A 19928-nucleotide genomic window follows, 5' to 3' on the forward strand; every position below is an offset into this window, starting at 1 on the left:
TGCATCCCTCAATTTATTTATTTATTTATTTATATTGTGCAGGTCCTGGGGCTTGAACTCAGGGTCGAAAGGCTGTCCCTGAGCTTTTTTGCTCAAGGCTAGTACTCTACCACTTGAACCAAAACTCTACCTCCTGACTTTTTGGTAGTTAATTTTAGGCAAGAGTCTCATAGACTTTTCTGCCTGGGCTGGTTTCAAACTTCCATCCTCAGATCTCACCCTCCTAAGTAACTAGGATTAAAGGTGTGAGCCACCAGCATCTGGTTTCCCTCCCCGTTCTGAAAACAATTTCAACAGGCTTCATTGTTCTATTTTCATACAACTAAATAAACAACACCACTTATATTCATTCTCATTCGTGATATAATACCCTTCCTTACTCCTGCTGGTGCCTCATCAATTCCTCTTAGGCTCAAGCATGGCCCAAGTGGTAGAGTACCTGCCTAGCAGATTGCTCAAACTCCAGCAAAAACAAACAAAAATCCAAAATCATCTTTGGCTAAGTGTGAAATGGAAGTTTTCTTGAACATGCAGAGGCATCAACTATATATATATTCAGAGAGTTCACTCTAACTGTGAATACTTCCTGTAATTAGTTTCTTTCTATATATTTATGTAGTGCAAATCTCTGGACCTTTAATTAAACTGCTGATTAATGTAACCTGCTTGCTCCCATTGTAATCCTCCCCCTGTAGTTTTAGTATGGGGGACAGAGAGGTGTTCATTAAATATTTGTTAAAAGAAAGTACTTTTTTGTAGCAAGATACAAAATTAACTCATAAAAATCAGCAGCCTTTCTGTACAGAAACAACACACAAACAAAGGGAAAATCAGGAAAACAACTCCATTTGCAATAGCCTTTAAAAGGGGGACAGGAGGTCTAGGAATAACTCTAAGCAAAGAACCAAAAGACCTTTATAGTGAAAAGTATAAAAATTTGAAGAAAGAGGGGGCTGGGAAGGTGGCTCAGTGGTAGAGTGCTTGCCTTGCATGCATGAGGCCCTGGGTTCGATTCCTCAGCACCACATAAGCAAAAAGAAAAAAGCTGGAAGTGGCGCTGTGGCTCAAGTGGTATAGCACTAGCCTTGAGCTGAAGAGCTGAGGGACAGCGCCTAGGCCCAGAGTTCAAGCCCCACGACCGGACCCAAAAAAAAATTTTTTTTGAAGAAAGAAATCAAATATGTCATCAGGAAGTGGAAAGAACTTCCAAGCTTACGGCTAGGTAAAATATTGTAAAAATGGCCATAGTGTCAAAACATAGTCTACAAATTTAATGTAATCTCTATCAAAATGCCAAAAGTTCTTTACTGATACAGAAAAATCAATTTAAAATGTATATGTAACAACAAAAGACCTAGAATAGCCAAAACAATTCTATGCAAAAAAGGTAATGCTGGTGGTATCACAATCTCAGACCTCATGCTCTACTACAGAGCACAAAGCTTGGTATTGGCAGAAATACAGACCTGAAGATCAATGGAACAGACTAGAAGACACAGAAATAAAACCATATACTTACAGTTATCTGATATTTGATAAGGGAGCCAAAGAGATACAGTGAAAAAAAGATAGCCTCTTCAATAATGGGTGTTGGAAAACTGAGTATCCAAATGCAGAAAACTAAGAGTAGATCCCTGTTTGTCACCAGGCACAAATATCAACTCAAAGTGGATCAAAGACATCAATGTCAGACTTGAAACTTTGAAATTGCTGCAAGAGGGAATAGGAGAAACACTAAAACTCACAGGTATAGGCAGAAACTTTGAAGAGTCCCAGAGGCAAGCAGATAAGAGAGAGACTTGACAAATGTGTTTACAGTAAACGAAAAACTTTCTGTATAGCAAAGAACATAGTTATTGTACTAGAAAGACAGCCAGCAGACTGGGAAAAGATGTTTACCAGCAATACATCAGAAAAAGGCCTAATATCCAAAATATACAAGGAGTTCAAGATACTAGTCCCTCCCAAAGCTAATAAATCAATTGCTAAATGATGCAATTGAGGTAAGGAGGTAAGGAGAGACTTCTCAGAAGTGAGAATGACAAAGAAATACAAGAGGAAATGCTCATTATCCCTGGCCATAAAGGAAATGCAAATCAAAACAACTCTGGGATTCCATCTCTGGCCAGTTAAAATTGGCCAATATTGTGAATTTGAACAATAACAAATGTTGGCAGGAATGTGGGGAAAAAAGAACCCTATTGCACAGAACCATTGCAAGCCAGGATACCATAAAGAGACACTTGCACATCCATGTTTATTGTTGCACTGTTCACAATAGACAAGTTATGAAAACATCCCAGAAGGCTTAAAATAAATGAGTGGATAAAAAAAAAAAGTGGTACTTATACACAATGGATTTTTACTACAATCTCATTTGCAGGGAAAAGGATGGACCTAGAACAAATCATGTTGTGAGGTAAGCCAAGCTCAGAGAGATCAATGGCACATGTTTTCTCTCTCATATGTGGAAGTCAGATCTAAAATACACTGGAATATAATAACTTATACAGGTCTTTATGCATTCATACACAGTGAGATCAAAGAAGGATACTCTTAGGAGAGGTACAGGAAGGCATACAAAAATAATATTTAGCAAAATGAACTCCAGGAATTGGAAACAAGAGGTTTTCTTTTTAGCTGTTTTCTTTTTGTTTGGTTTGTTTATATGTCTTTGGGCATGTAAAGGGAAGCGCAGAAACAGAGACAAAGAGCAATGGGTGGGGCTCTGGTGACTCAGGCCTGTAATTCTAGCTACTCAAGAGGCTGAGATAGAAGGATCATGGTTCAAAGCCAGCTGGGGCAGGAAAGTCCGTGAGACTCTTATCTCCAATAAACCACCAGAAAACCAGAAGTGGCACTGTGACTCAAGTGGTAGAGTGCTTGCCTTGAGCTGAAGAGCTGAGGGACAGCGCTTAGGCCCAGAGCTCAAGCCTTATGACCAACTAAAAAAAATGTTTTTAAAAAGATGCAGCAATGGTACTCACTGCACACTATGTTGAAAATAAACCATCCAGCTTGTAGGGATGAGAGGAAAAAACTGGGAGAGAGGGAAACAGTGACATTGTCCAAAAAGAAATGTATTCTTAATTTATGTAACTGTAACCCCTCTATACATCACCTATATAATAACAAAAAAAATTTAAAGAAAAGTATTTTTACATGGTACTAGCACTTGCTTGGCAGTGCTCTACCAACTGATCACACTCAGCCCTAAATGAGGGAATTTGAGTATTTATTTAGTATCTGTTATGTTAGAGGCAGTATGGTAAATGCTTTGCAAATGTAATTTTACTGTCTTTACATAAACAAATATTATAGAATTATATTCCCATTTTATAGCTGAGGTAAATGGAATTTAAGGAAGAGACACTTCATTTCACCACTGTTTTATCACATACAGCAGAAAAAGAGCAAATCAGAGGACATACCTATTATTTTTCCCTCCATGGTAAATACTAATTTTGTTCTGACACATTTATATGGCCAGATGGGACACCTCTGACAATATAGGCTGACTATTTTCATGATATAATAAATAATGTATTAGTACCTTTCAATGGTAAATTCCTTAGGTGACATTGCTTTAGTCAAAGAAATTATTTTATAATGATTAAATTCTATGCATAATGGAAGAATTTGATGGAGTTGGTAGCTTGGAAGAAATAAAATTCTGGAAATATCTCTTCAGAAATGAAATCATGTAGGCATTTGTCTACAAAGGGGACTATACTTTTAACAGTTAGATTTCTAAAAAAAGTATAAGGCAGAAGTAGAACTATGGCTCAATGTGGTAGAGTGCCACCCTTGAGCACAAAAGCTCAGGGACCATCCCCACGCCCTGAGTTCAAGCCCCAGGAATAGCACAAAAAATAAAATAAAATTAAGCAACAGATAAATTTTAAAGGGCAAGAAACGAAAATAAGAAAAGGAGACTATATATATCAAGGAGAAGAAAGAGAGAAATGGAAAGGCCATGGGGATAGTATCTCCTAGTTTTTTTTTTTCTTCTTGTCATCTCTTGTATGTTTTTTGTATCTGCCCAGTTTTCTATCCACCTTCTTGCTTAAGTTTATCAGGTACAGCAACTGTTGCTTGCAATCAACTAACTAATTGATAGTCAAGGAAGAATAATCAACAATTAAGGCCTAGAATGAGAACCATTGAGGAATATATTTTCAGCTTCTAAAGCAAATACTAAGAACAAACAGTCCTGCTTTAAGCCTATATCAAAATGCATATTAGACTAATAGAAGGAATTTGATTGATTGGGATATATTATAAACATGTGTGAAAATGTAACAATGAAATCCCCTCCCTCCATATAACTATAAACTTTAATAGGTTATAAGCTGAATTTTTAAAAGTGCTAATTAGTTTTTAATCACTTCAAAACATTTCTAGGAGGAAAAACAATCCCTACAAGAAAGTAGCAAAGGATTTCTAAAAGATAAGAGCAATTGTCTTTTTTGAAGAATAACCTATTGTAGAATTGACATCCAACTTTCGATATTGAAAATAAATGTGTTTTCTTCAAAGCAGAAGTTTTCCTCTGATTTTACAATGTACGATCTTTGTTTCTTTGATAATTTCACATCTTTGGCATGACTAAAGGATTTTCAATTCAAATTAAAATCCTTGGACTTGACTAGTCCCTTCCTTCCCCCACTGATTTGAGCCCTTGGGATTCTTTCTTTTCATTGCCAAGGATTAAATTCTGTGTGAAAGTCTTCAAGGCAACAGACAGCTGTACTAGAAATGAGATACAAAACTATCCAAAAATGAGAGAAGCAATCTCAAGGCTAATATGTGAAAATAATTGAATTCTGATTCATATTGGGAAAAGTCTGCTTTTAAACTGAGTTTCTTATTGACTATTTTTGGTCATAAAAGAACATCATTTATATCTAACAAGAAATTGTTATTCTTCTCCTTTGTCAAAGATGCCAAAGTTTGGCATATTTCAAATACCAAACAAACATCTCCATAGAGAATGGCTTGCTGCCAATATCTGGTGTGTCCAGGAATCCCAAGTGATGTCATTGCTAAAGCTTACCCTCACATACCAGGCTCTTCACATACTTTAGCAGTAAACAAGATTTAATCAAATGTCTCAATGTGTGTTTTTTTTTTTTTAAGACAAAGGGTCTGGGTTTTTCCCAAATTATAATGCGGAACAGAATTGTTCTGTGTTCTATATAAACTGCTAAGCATCCTAAGCTACCCACATTATGACTAAGAGATCAGCTTTTTACCCTTCTTAATGTGTGCAACTAGTTGTTATAATAGTTTAGGGTTGATAGATGAGTGACCCCCCTGGGGATGTTGCATTAGAATTCAGTCTGGTCCTGCTTGGGGTGCTGGTCTTCACTAAGTCCCACATTAGTGGTCGATGGACATTGGTGGTCTCATGTCCCCTCCTCAGATCACACACACAAATGGCAGAGTTGTTAGTAATGTGCAATAATGATATGTAATGAATACAATCCAAGAGGCCCCACAGTGCTTATCATAGTTCTTAACTAAACTAGTATCTTACTATTAGCCTATCATCTCTGTGTTTTGTTTTGTTTTGGATTTTTTCTTTTCTTTTCTTTTTTATTGTGAAAATACTGTACAGAGGGGTTACAATTACATGGGCAAGATAATGAGTACATTTCTTATTAAGCATTGTTGCCTCCTCCTTTGTTTCCTTTTCCCATCCCTTCCCATCTCCCCTCTGTGTTCTTATATATAAAAATATTTTACAATAATTTTACATATAGTCAATTAGTGTGTGGAGTCCTAAGTTGTACCAATAGAAACTGGTGGCCAGTTTAGATATGATGAGAGTATTGTGAGAGAGTGATTTCTCTTTGGAACTGTACCATCTCAACTATAGTTAACTGCTCAGTGTATTAATCCAAAAATCCATGAGGAACTGTGATTGAGTTTAGAAAAATATAATTTGATGGATAAGAAATGAGCTGTAGCTATTAGCTTTTATAAAATAGCATCTCAAAAATGCCTTTTCATTGTATTTGTCATGTACAATACCATCAAATTTTGCTCTGTGTGAGGAAATGTGGCTTAGAGGAAAATCAGTTAGGTTATTGTGTCAGAACTCCCAAATGGGTAGATGACCCCTCAATGAGGAAACCTAGGGGCCCTTTACTTTTCTTACAATTGCCTGGGCTCCAGTTCTATTGAAACATATGTCGTTAATATTTGATGAATGATTCAGTCTTGCAGGCCTGCTCAGTGGTATCAGTCATGCATCTCAGCTAAGACTGCCTGTGTTTACATGAAGTGGTCATTAAGTAAACCTTTCAAGGTGACAGTTCAGTTATTCTGTCTCATTTCCCAGAAAGAATAATAATGGTCACCAGAATTAAAGGAAAAAACAATGGTAACACACACACACACACACACACACACACACACACACACACACACACACACACACACTTTCACATATCTTTCTAAAAAGTCAATGCTGACTTTCCATAAGTTCTTTTTCCAGGGGAAAAAAACCACAAAATAATTGGAGACATTTATACCTAAATCCTCACATTTTCACAAGATAGTGGGAGAACATTATTATTAGGTGTACTATTAGTCTGAATTAACACTTGGACTTGTTCAAATATCTTTGCTCAGGGAATGGATCCTCAAGCTGGTGAGTGAAATGGAGAACACAGATACTGATATTCAGTGTCCTGCTGGACCCAGACCTTATTTCCAGTCTAACCATAATGAGAGCTTTGCTTTTAACCACAGATTCTGAGCACTCTGGTCTCTCCCAGAGAAATGAGACTGTCCGGCTCTTCCTTAAATTCCTCCTCCCCACTATACACTCCCATGCCCTAGGCCCTCTATGCATACCTACCAGCTGGCAACCACCAATTCTCTCAAGACAGGGCTGACAACAGAAGCCTATGGAAAAGATGGCATTTAGCAGTAGCAAGAGCTATTCAGCCAAATTTTTCCTTTGGTTTCTTATGTGGCTTTTGGCTCTAACCTAAGTCTGGCAAAAAGATAGTAAGTATTCATTATAGAACACATGAGAAATACATAGAAATGTATTTAAAAAATCAATCATAATCTCACCACCAAGTGATGTCTGTCAATATTTTTGTTAAGTAGAAACCTCTTAAAAATATAAATGTGTTCATTGAGTTGGGGTCCCACTGTCTGTGCAATTAAAACATTTTAAGGGCTGGGAAGGTGGCTCAGTGGTAGAGTGCTTGTCTCACATGAATGAGGCCCTGAGTTTGATTCCTTAGTACCACATAAGCAGAAAAAGCCAGAAGTGGCACTGTGGCTTACTAGCCTTGAGCTGAAGAGCTGAAGGGCAGAGCCCAGGCCCAGAGTTCAATCCCCATGACCAGCAAAAGAATAAATAAATAAATAAAATTAATTTAATTTTACATTTTATTATCTTTAAGTTATTGAAAGGAATTTCAACAATGCCCACTAATGAGTACTATGCAATTTTGAATGTGCAAAATTTAGCTTTATATCATGATCATTTATTTGTTATAAAAACATTCTTTGTAGCAGAGTGCTATTACTCATGCCTATAATCCTAGCTACTCAGGAGGCTAAAATCTGAAGATTGCAGTTCAAAGGCACTCTAGGCATACAAATCTGTGAGACTCATTTCTAGTTAACCACCAAAAAGCCAGAAGTGGAACTATGGCTCTAGTGCTAGCTGTAAGCAAAAAAGCTCAGAGACAATTCCTAGGCCCTGAGTTCAAGCCCCAGTACTGGCACAAAAACAAACAGAAAATATGCTTTGTATCTATTGCATATTTTTTTGTAAAAAATAATTATAGTGCTCAAAGAGAAAAAAAACAGTTTGAGAGGGAAGAATGAACATCAAAATACTAAATTGAAGATAGAAGAATGTTATCCTAATCTTTAATCACCAATTTGCAAACCCTAAAAGTTATGAGGGAGAATACTTCAAAGATAAATTAGGAACTAGTATAAAATCAATGAAGCTACAATGACACCTTTGTAAAATAATGAAAAGATAGTTGTTAACAATGGTATAGTGTATAATATTTAAATATTAAGAGATCATTTGTTGTTGTGCAGTATAAAATTCTATGGTAAATGAACATCTTAAAGAATAAAAGAGAAATCTCTACACTTTTAAATTATGCCTACAGAAAACATGTACAAAGACACTCATACAGTAAGTGCAGTATTTATAACATGGCAGTGCAGTTTCCAACATTGGATCCCTTTGTTATGCTTTAGTGAGAACTTAGAAAAACAGCAAGCAGCTGGACAATGTTGGAATACCCATTGTTTAGACAATTGTCCGTGCCGCCTGGCCATGGCAAACAAACATTATTCTCAAGGGGAAAAATGAGGCAGCAGTTAACCTCCAGCAAACTATCTTGAGTTTATAAGACGTTGATCTTGATACCACCAGCCCCTCCCTTTGCTTAATATGTTATCTACCACATCCCAATACAGCTAGGGTAGGGTGGGTGGGAACAGACCTGGGCTAGAGTTAAAATGAAAGAGCTAAAATACAAGCCTTGAGAGAAGATTGTGGCTTATTTCAAAGGTGGTGGGCTGCGAAGTCAGACAGAAGCTTCATTTCATTCCAGAAGTTGTCACTTTGGGTCACTTAGGCAAGCCACCCAAACTGTCTGGGATTCTGTTTCCTTTCTTATACAATGGGACCAATAAAACATACTTCTTATAACAGTGTGTATGAAACTGGTTATTTGTTGCCATTTATAGTTAATTTTTATATTTAATATATTTCTATTTGCCTTTTTTGCTTTGGGATGGAGTTTGAACTTAGAGCCTAAAGCACTTGCTAGGCAGGTACTCTATAACTCAAGCCATGCCCTCTGCTCTATTTTGCTTTCATTATTTTTATAAACAGGGTATTGCTTTTCTCCATGATGGTCCATGACCCTATTTATATTTTCTGCATAGCTGGGATGACAGATGCCTGCCACTGTGCCTACTTTTTAAAAAACTGGTTGAGATGGTGTCTTGTGAGCTTTTTGTCCCAGCTGGCTTTGAAATGTGATCCTCCTAGTTTCAGTCATCTCAACTAGCTAGAATGACAAAGCATAAACTTTGATTTGCCTAAAAAATCCTTTTGATTTGCATAAATCAATTGTACAAACGTTTATTACAATATTTGCAAAGATGCATATTATGTACTTTGTTCAAATTCATTCCATCTTTTATATGTCTTTTTTTTGAGCATGGAATTATAGTTCAATAGTGGTTCCAGTTTCCTGCTCATGTGCATTTCATCTTTATCATTATTCTATTGGATTTGTGCTGTGATAAACCAAATAGATTCCCTCTATTCCAGGATTTGTCATTTGATGTTTAATAAGGCTCATAGGTAGATACTCTTTAAACATTCATTAAACAAAAATGCCTTCAATAACTTATTTTATTTAGGCCCTAATATGTGCTAAGTACTATGCCAAGTGCTATGTTTACAAATGAATAAATCCTGATTGCATGATAAAGTTAGGCATAATAAAGGCTTAGGCAAATATAAAGAATTGTAACAGGTAGAGGCAATAAAAATGTGGGATTCTCAGTGAACTGAGAGTCAATGACAATGTTGGTTTAATTCCAAAAAGCTTCCTGATTGGGGAAGAATGTAAATTAAGAAGCTGGAAAGTCAGAATGGAATGGTAATTAGGAGACTTTATTTTCATGCCATGAAGTATCTATACAATTTCAAGGAAGACAGTCAGGTTTTTTGTACTTTATTTTTTTTCGCTGTGAAACACATTTCAAGGGTCACCAAATGACAACAATATAAACAAAACCACTGTCTAGAATTTATGGATTCAAGTGGAAAGCACAAGAGAAGTGATAGACTATGTATTTCATCCATACAGCATTTTTCATCTGCACAGTATATCAAAAATTTGTGGGTAATCAGAAAGATAATGGTAATTATTGCTAACTAGAATGAAATGCATAAATATACATAAATTTAAATATAAGACAAATGGAAAATAATGAGCTGAATTAGGAGTTCAAAAACCTAGTAGAAAACAAATCAAGTGAAAAATAACAAATGATAGAAGTTAGTGGAAATTAAATTGATAATAATAAAAACATAACTCCAAAGCTATTTAAAAACTAATTCAGATAAGGCAATTTATAGAAAGAAAAATAGGGGCTAATTTTACATGTGAATTTAGATGTACAATGTCTAAATTAAACATTAGCAGATCATGTAGTTCTGACATTCAAACCACTTACTTGGTAGATCATGATTATTAGGAAATCAGTTTAGACCTCAGATGAAAGCCATGTAAAGTCATGTTCAGTAGTGTATGTTATATGCTAAAGGCTTTCTTATTGTTTGAAGGTATGCTGTGCTCCTCAAGTAAATAAAAATTAGGAGATCAAGTCAAATATAAGGTTCTCCTTTAAATACAAAGGTTGTGGGTTTTTTTTGTTTTGTTTTGTTCTGTTTTGCTTTTTTGTCAAGTGGTAAAACCATTTACCCCTCCAGAGACCTCTCTGGCCAATGTCCAAACAACTTCAGGTTCTGGAGAGTTCTATGTTAATATTAAACAAGATTCTTGGATGCGGTCTTTGAAGACTTCTGGACAGTATTTCAGATTCCCTAATTAAGTACTTGTTCCACAACTGACCCCATTGTCTTACCTTTAGTATTTATTCTTTGGTGACTTGATTTTTCCAGATGTCTGCTGGTTGTATAAGGGCAATCCAGTCTCCTGAAATGTATGACTATAATCATTCTATATTCATCTATTATGAGGTGTGAAGGCACAAGCTTGAGTTTTGAGTTTCACATTAAAGTGAGTCTTCAGTCAAACTTTATGGGTAGAGATCTCATTAAAACAACAGCAATCGATTCTTCGTTAACTTTGCTATTAGAAGAAAGCATTCATGGATTTCTTCCAAAATAGTGGATAAACTATAATAGGCTTTGAATTAAACTTAATGGATTTCTTCCCACTCAGTGGATTTGCCTGCCTAAATTCTTTTCGTTGGCTCTAAATTTTGAATGATTTCATATCCCTTGTGTATACATTGTGGTATGGGGATGATGGACCTGATTGGTTCCAAGGTGGTCTTTGAATACAAACTGCCCATGGGAAATTCACATGCAGATAATGAAGTAGAGGCTACACCCAAATTGTTGATCAAAATGCAATTCAATTTACAAGCTCTGTTCTGGTCCTAAAAGTACTATGGCCATGTCAATGTCACAGGTTGTTTCCCATGCAGAAGCAAGTTTAAACTTCTAAATGGTCCTTATGTTCCTTGTGAAGAACGGTGCCTGAGTGTATATTTACAGAACTTTCTTTTAATGGAAATTCTGTCACTATTAATAGCCTGTCATAGAATAAAATTAGTGAATGCTGAACATACTAAGGATATGGTTTTATTCTTCACACGGTTGTTTGCTATCATGATGTTTATTAAGGAATGAGTAGCCTTAACTAGTCCTAGTGTGTTGCTATTGTCCCAGCTTTCTGTTAAGTTTTGTGGGGTTTTTCCCGGTATTACTAGTAATATTCTTAAATTTTAGACATCATCTTTCTTTTGGAGGGCTTTTCTCCTCCTCCCAAATGACTACCATCCATCCAACCAACCTACTAATAAACAAGCAAACAGACAAGAAAAAAACTCAACAAATTGAGACAGCTTAATCAAATTCATACACATATTCAGAATCACTTGTTTTACTAAGAAGTCATAATTGCAGGTTTTACATCTGCACCAGGTTCTGACCATATGTTCATTCCCCAGTAGATTTATGCTTCAGTGATACCTTAGCAAGGTTTGTACATTGTACTCCTGCCATCATTTCACATGACAATGATTCTTTTCTGATTTCCACAGACTTGAATTATGCCTGCTTGTAATTGATGGATTTCATGGATCTGCAATCATTTGGAAGTCTCTGATTACCTTCAGTTGAAATTGGTCTGGTGAAACTTGCACCAAATTGTTTGCCTGCTTTCCATTTGTCCTCTGTTTACAGTAAGACTGTAGATTCACCTTTGAGGTAGATGGGAAACATTGTCTCTTATTTTGTATTCTTTAACACATTAAAAAATCAAACAAACCAATTGAACAATTATGTCTCCTTAGAAGTCCCAGAAGGTATGCAATTAATGACACCAAAGTTGGATCAATCTTATTTTCCCTACTCTTAAATTTTCTAAGAAGAATAAATTATACACTGCTTATCTTCTAGGCCACCCCAATGTAGCAACCCACAAGATATTATGTTTGTTTAATTCTATTTACTTTGTATGGAAGAAAATTTTTATCCTAATGAAGTAAAAATTATGTGTAGTAGGACTCAGATAAGATCTGTTGTTGTTATTAATGTGTATATTTTACAGGTTTTTAGCAACTAATAACTGTCTTTTTTGCTTTTAATCCTCTATTTTTACAGCAGTACCAGGTAGTACATGAGATAGGAATCATTACGTACTTAGGATGAACATACTAGAAAACATTACCATTTGGGGTTTTCATCTAAGTGAAGATGGTTATAATTTCTGTTTCTGAGAGAGTGAGGAAAATGGGAGTGGGAAGAGGAGTCAGATAGAACAGTGAATGGGAAGAGAAGGAGAGATGGAATCTGGAATCTATAAAACGTATTTGTCTTTCAAAGGGTTTAACTTGTAGGTCAAAACCATTTGAAAATATGTTAGGGCCTGAAACTTAAGTGAACTACTCATCTGTATAGCTAGAAATAAGGTGAATGCTAAATTAACATCTTGTTAGAAAACAGTCATTGAAAACACTGCCAAAGGCTATTATCTCTGGGGAGTTTTAATTAATATTGAGCTAGGTAAAAATGATGATGTGTCTCCTCTGAAGATTCTACAGATGAAGGAGGCCACGGGCCCCAAATCTTCCTATTCTTCCAAAGAAAGGGGCAACATAAGGAAGTCCTTCCAGTCAAGCAATATTTATTCATTGGACATTTATTTCAGCTACAGAATCATTATCAGTAAAGAATTTATTTAAAAAGAACACATTATATATTGTATCTCTCTCACACTTTCTCTCTCTGTCTCTCTCTCACACACACACACACACACAAATAGCATAACGAACCATTCTGAAAACTAGAAGAAGAGAAAGGGGAGGAATGGGAATATAATGGAAGGGTGAATATGTTTAAAGTTTATTTTGTACATGTATGGAATTATCACAACCCTTTATATTTTTACATATGCAAATTACACTCATTAAACTGATAATGGGTTGAAACTCCCTTGTACAACTACTTAAAGACAATAATAAAAATAAACAAACAAAAAGTAAAAGAACATTTGTATATTGTAGCAAATATTATGTACTTAATTTTGAAAGATATAATCATTGAGGTAGTTTTAATCTTAGCTGTATAACAAAAAGTGGCTTTTAATAGTACAATCATAAGTGTGAGAAATTGCATGTATGGGGCAATGCAAAATACCATATTTTGTTTGATACTGATTCTCTAAAATGGAAGTTTTGATCAACAATAAATGTTTTAGATATACTATGTCAAACACTTACCAATGGATTATTGCTTCTGAAATAATTCCTTACCATCTTCATATGATTCCAAAGTGCCAAGTAAATTTCTTAGAAAATCATTCTGAAGCTTATCTGACTGCAAGATGCATAGAAATTTCACTCATCCTTAGGCCAGGATGTAAGGAATGCATTTCCAGAATCCACAAAAGCTAAGGATTCTAGTTCTAATCTGTCTTTAACCTAACTACTTTCCACAAGTCAGTGCAAAGCTACCAGAAAAGGAGATACAAATTCATCTCCTATTTTGTTGCAATTTTCACTAAACTTCATTTCTTTAAAAAAAAATGCTTTGGTATGATGTTCCATGAAAAAGAGTATCAACAAGCTGTTATAGGCTTAGGTTGGGCCAGAAGAATTTTACTAAGATCAAGTAAAGAACACAGAAGAAATTTAATACCATTGTATGTCCTGACCATAATTTAATGATGAGTTTGTTTGCCAATGTTGTGATTTCCAAACTTAATGTTCTTCAGAAATATGTGAAAAGTCCAGTAATAAAGTTCATGTGATAGATTGTTTTCATCACTCTAAATGTAGGATTTAAGAAATTCTTTGTATTTGTTGTTTCTGCAAGACTCTTAGAAAAATAAACCGAGCTTTCTCAAGATGCTTTTCACTGTAAGCATTTCAAAATTCTTGTTTCTACTTATTAAACAATTTAGGATCTATATGAGGGTAAGAGAGATGACTCCCATTTTGTTCAAAATATACAGTAAGCTAGCTGTAATTTAACAACCATTTTTGTATGACATTATAGAATCAAGGTATTCTTTCAAAACATCAACCATTGGCATTATCATATGGTCTGAGACTTGACTATAAATAAATGGGTATGAAAGTACTTGGATGTTCTCTTCCAATTTTTGATGGAAAACTTTGTTGGCACATTCACAATTAACTTAGTGGATAGTCTAGGTCAGTTATACATTTAACTTTTGTTTTTTGAGTTTGACAAATGTGTGGAGATACGTACATATATATATATTGCAAACAATAAATCAATTGTTGAGCTTTCCCCTACATTGAACCTTAAAATATTCTCTAAAACTCTAGAATTTCCTCTTTCATCATTTCATTTGTGGTTCCTATAGAAAGATTTTGCAAGTACCTTTCATGTGCAAATGGTACTATTACTTTCAAATTTTTGTGATCATATTAACAGAAGTTTATTATGTGTTTTTGACTTTAGCTAGCTTGTACTCAAGATTTTTTTCTTCTTTTATTAAGGATATTAAAATCCAAAGATCTGGCTCCAAAGATTACATACTTTTTTCCTTATCGAGTTTAAAGTTCTCTTTATTTCTAGTTTCCTGGGAGATATGTGTGTGTGTGTGTGTGTGTGTGTGTGTGTGTGTGTGTGTGTGTGTGTGTGTGTGTGTGTGTGTGTGTGTGTATACACATATACACAGATATTATATATTATAATGTATAATTAGCATACATTAATTATATAAGAGGGAAATATCACAAAGATTACAGATTTTCTGTTTTTATTTTATAATAGAATTAACTGGAAATGTCAATTTGGATATTACTAAATACTTGTTTAATCAATTTGCTTCTCCAGAAATATATATTAGAGGCGATAATAAATGACTACATTGATCAAGATATATTGTAATCATAAACTGACATGGTGAATGGAAACACTTTTTACAATTACTTAAAGATAGTTTAAAACTTCTTTTTAAAATCAGAAAAAAGAAATGACCAAGGAAAATTCTACATTAAAGAATACCTCATCAGATACTCCTTTTTCTTTGAGCTTTGTTTGTGACCTAATCTTGAATACAAAGGAATAATGATTGCTTTGGTTTATTTGTATTGTTTCACTGGCTTTTATTCACAGGTCACTGGCAGAGGTCTGAAAATCCTGATACAAATAAATCTGACAAATGTATTCATTTTTTTTGTGTGTGTTAAAAAAGATGTACAATTGAGAATGGACCCTTAGAAAGAATGTTGGAAAGTTTAGGTGTTTTCTCTATTTTATAGGTTCTCATCTTCAATAAATGTCAATTGCTCAAGTAGGAAAACATTTATCTTGTGCTATACACAAAACACATCTCATTTAGGTGTGATTAATGCCTTTTCCCCAAACATTTAGCATCTATTTGGATCAGTGAAGTATCATCCAACTTAATCAAATTACTTTTTTTGTTCATTTACGTCCATTTCCTGTGTAGCCCCTACATGGTCCCTGAAGTGTACATTCTTTCCTAGGATGTCTCTGCATAAGATGAAAATGATTATTATAGAAGCTTTGGAGATAGGTAATCAGAAAAATTAAAACCTGAATCTTCTGTAGAAATTCAATTGGGATCTGGAATCAGCAGTTAGTATGCTGGTGTTGAATGAAGAATGGATAGAGTGCCAGTATTTTCATCTTAGTCCCAGCACTAGCCATGCTGAGACTGCAACCTCTCTACACTTTACTTCCCATCTAGTAAAAATAGGGCCATTCCAGCTCTTGATTAATCAGTTCTGAGTATGAAGTAAGACAAAAACACAGAACTTACAACAATGTATAGAATATAGTGAGCATTCAGCATTAGCCATCAGTGGAAATACCTGGGAAACTATTTGATTGCCACTTAATAGTTCTGTAGCAGAAATCCTGATTCTGAAGACAAGGACGTTTACATTGTTTCACACAGGGTAAGAGCTTTTTTTTTTTTTTTTTTTTTTTTTTTTAATCCTCTTTGTATAGTAGGAATGTTATTTCATTAGTGTATGTATGGCATGACTTTCCTGTGTATTCAAAAAACATTAAAAGAACATCAATTTCAATAATTTTTGGAAGAAAACTTGTGCTTAAGAGTTCAGACTTTTTGGAAAAATACTTCAACGCAAAGGCATAGAATCTGAAATTAAGAGGAACTGAGTGCCCAGATTAGGGTGTAAACCATGAACAAGTTATTTAAGCTCTCTGTGATTACTTACTCTCAAAATGGTAATTATAATGCCTGCTCCCTCCAAGGGTAAAATTAAATAAGCTAATATAATACATTAGAATTTCTGTACTTTTTTATTTTAATAAATATGATCTCCTTTGGAGATAAAAAATTTTCTATTTGAGCTGGGCAGCAGTGGCTCATACTTGTAATTGTAGTTATCCTGAAGCTGTGAGCATCAGGATCATGGTCCAAGGATGGCTTGAGCTGAAAAATCTGTGAGATAGTATCTCAGAAAAAAAAGTAATAAAAACAAAAACCAGGGCTAGAGGTATAGCTAAAGGAACAGAGTGACAACCTCGCAAGCTCAAGGCCCTGAATTCAAAACCTAGTATCACCTCCCCATCCCCCCCAAAAAGTCTACCAATACTGAGAAAAGAAAATGTCCCATTTAGCTGAAATGCATTAAAATTTTAACAAATGTTGCACAGATTAATGTTATATGCTAAACTACACTCACTGAGATTTGAATAGAAGCTCCAAAATAGGTATTTTTTTGTGTGACTTTTACAATAGAGAAAGACTGCTTCTGCTTTAGGAAATATTTTAAAATATTGTATTTTTAACCATGCCTATTTGTATGCAAAAATGTTTTTTCATAAGCATCTTGACTTTTCTCAGATAATATTTGAGTTAAAAATAAAAAGACAGAGTAGATGTTGAAATGGAATGGTGTATATTTTCTTTACCTTTAGCTTTGCCACTCAGTCATTCTGGGTGTGGGTATTTCCTTCTTAGTCTTTGAGGGCATTACTATTAGAGAATTATTTAGTTTTAAATATTGACTTACTTTGCAGCTCTCAAAGTTGCATTTTAATAAATTTCCCACTTTGTGGTAGAATAAATATTAAACATAGCCAAATGAGCAGGTTGATTTGCAATACTGTAGCAATCAGGTTAAAGTGAACTCTGAAATGCTAGCAAAGTTTTACTTGACAGGAAGGTCTTGTACAGGTAATCTGTAGAATGGAAATAGTTGAAATCTAGTCTTCTAAAAGGTAAAGGCCAGCTCTATGTGTAATGTGTTTAAAGGACTTCATGACTTTGTACACATAGTAGAAGGAATTTAATTTTTATGCCCAAATATCTTGTCCTTTTAATAGGATAATATGATAAAGGCTGGCTATTCAGATCCTTTTCATCATTTATTGTTCAGAAAGCCCACCACAACCATGGGTTCCTCATTTCCAGATTCATTTGAGAATCAAATATGTATGTGGAAATACTGCATACGCATTGAATATGTTTAGGCCTTTTTACTGAGATATATCTGTAATATTAGAGGTAATTTAGAGATGATTTAAAGATGATTTAAAGCATATAGGAAGCTGTGCATAGGTTGTATGCAAATACTAAACTATTTTATGAAAGGGACTTGAGCATCTTTGGATTTTTATGGATACCAAGAAATGAGTTGTGCTTGAGTTCATGGATTGCTGGCTACATAAAATTTAAGTGTAGAGGGAGAGGGCAGGGGAGGAGATAGATTTTTGAATCTAGATTTCCCCAGCATAGTTCTTTATAGTTTAGTGAGCTTTGACACCACCTAAACAAGAGTTTGAAAGAGGCATGCCAGGTAAAAATTAAATACATTGAAAAGATCCCATTCTCTTATGTTATCTTGGAAATGTGTTTCTTATTAAAATTTTTCAAAGGAATAATATTCTTCCATGCCAAGCCCAATCTAATCCACCATCAAAACAAGTCTAAATCATGCCCTTAGTTAGGGTTGTCTCTATTCTGCCAATTCTGGGTAAGACATTTTATAGTTTGTATGTGCTCCTTCAGTCATATCAGAAAAACTATAGTGAGTGTTCAAGTGGCTCAAGAGGTACAAAACTGCCATTTGGGGTAATTTAAGACTTTCACCTTAGGGAACATTTTGAGATTCCAAGGGCATTTTCTTTCACAGCATGGTCCAAAGAAACATCTTTCTGCCAATTTGCATTTCATTGCAGTTTTCAATGGTCTAACATAGTTTCTATTATCTACTCAAGAACTCTTGAAAAACATTAAAAAATATTCGGATTGTTTTATCAACACATATATAACACGTTATTGCATAGTGTATAAAATGGATAAGGACTGTACAATACAAACTTATGTTCATAGTTTGACATAACAAAATGTCATTACTAAATTCCCATTGGACTACAGAGTAGAAAGAGCAAAGATAAATTAAACATTCATATCTTTAGTAAGGAAGATTACCAAGATGTGTCAGGATTTACAAGTTTAATAATGCATTCTGAAAACTTTTACCCATTCAATCTCATTAGCTTATAAAACATAATATGCTTTATTAAAAATTTCTCCATAGTTTGTACAAGTATTAAAGTACTGTAAAGTAATAAATCCTGCTATACTTGTATGGTTTTAAAAGATGCTAAGCAAAGATTATTTTGACACTCCCACACTAAGTACACAACTGAATAAAAGTGCTAGTATTTGTAAAACACATTGAAGCCCTCCTTAAATGCAGGGAAGATGTGAATTTGTAATCATTTAGAGATTATTAATCTTGACCAAGAATAGTAAGACAAAGCTGAGTGACTTCATGTTATGATAGTAAAGAAAAAACATTTTTATAAGTGCATTTCAACAATGACAGTAGTCATTAATCAGATACACCAACAACAAAATGGTCTGGAGAATTAAGAGAGACATTTTCTTCATTATTATTACATAAGGTCTCACTATGTAGCCCACTCTCACTATGCATCAAACCCATCGTCTTTCTGCCTCAGCCTCCTGAGTACTGGGTTGACAGATGCATGCCACCACGCCAGATAGAATGATTATTTTTGTAAAATACACAAATGCCCATAGTTATCTATAGTCATTCCTGTACTAAAAGTGCCAAAAAATACTACTGGATTATATAACTTTTATTACTTTTAGTATTTTTAGTATATATTTTGTTTTGTTAGCCTAGACTTAGCAATTTCAGGTTCCTTTTCTTCTTTTTTAAAGTCAGGAGTGGTAATACACATCTGTAACCCCAGTGCTAGGGAAACTCTCCCTCTCTCTCTCTCTTTTTTTTTTTTTTTTTTTGCTGTTTTGAGGCTTGAATTTGGCCTGGGTGCTGTTCCTGAGCTTTTTAGGCTCAAGGAGAGCCCTCTACCACTTGAGCCACAGAACCATTTCCGGTTTTTGAGTGGTTAATTGGAGATGAGTCTCACTGGGACTTTTCTGCCCTGGCTGGCTTCGAACTGTGATCCTCACATCTCAGCCTCCTAAGTAGGATTACAGGCTCCTTGCCATTTTATTTCTTAACATAGAAGTAAAATAGTCATCTTGTTTCTCATTTAGTGGAGACCACACACAAAGCAGTACATATCAGGGCTTTAATACAGGATAGATAAAAGAGTTATGGGACATTTCTATTCAATAATCTGAGTGAGTGCT

The 19928-nt window shown here is 34.7% G+C and overlaps 1 long non-coding RNA gene across 3 annotated transcripts in view; it reads right to left on the bottom strand.

The window, feature by feature from the left end:
• Positions 1–11734: 11734 nt before the first annotated feature.
• The window catches only part of LOC138831331 (uncharacterized), a 59712-nt gene continuing 51518 nt past the window's right edge, over positions 11735–19928 (bottom strand). For all 3 annotated transcript variants that reach the window (XR_011373244.1, XR_011373243.1, XR_011373242.1), the window contains exon 4: positions 11735–12024. This is a non-coding gene — a long non-coding RNA (uncharacterized lncRNA). The remainder of the gene's footprint in view (positions 12025–19928) is intronic.

Source organism: Dipodomys merriami, unplaced genomic scaffold (assembly GCF_024711535.1).
Source record: "Dipodomys merriami isolate MVZ:Mamm:240054 unplaced genomic scaffold, mDipMer1.0.p SCAF_192, whole genome shotgun sequence".
In the NCBI taxonomy this organism is placed as follows: domain Eukaryota; kingdom Metazoa; phylum Chordata; class Mammalia; order Rodentia; family Heteromyidae; genus Dipodomys; species Dipodomys merriami.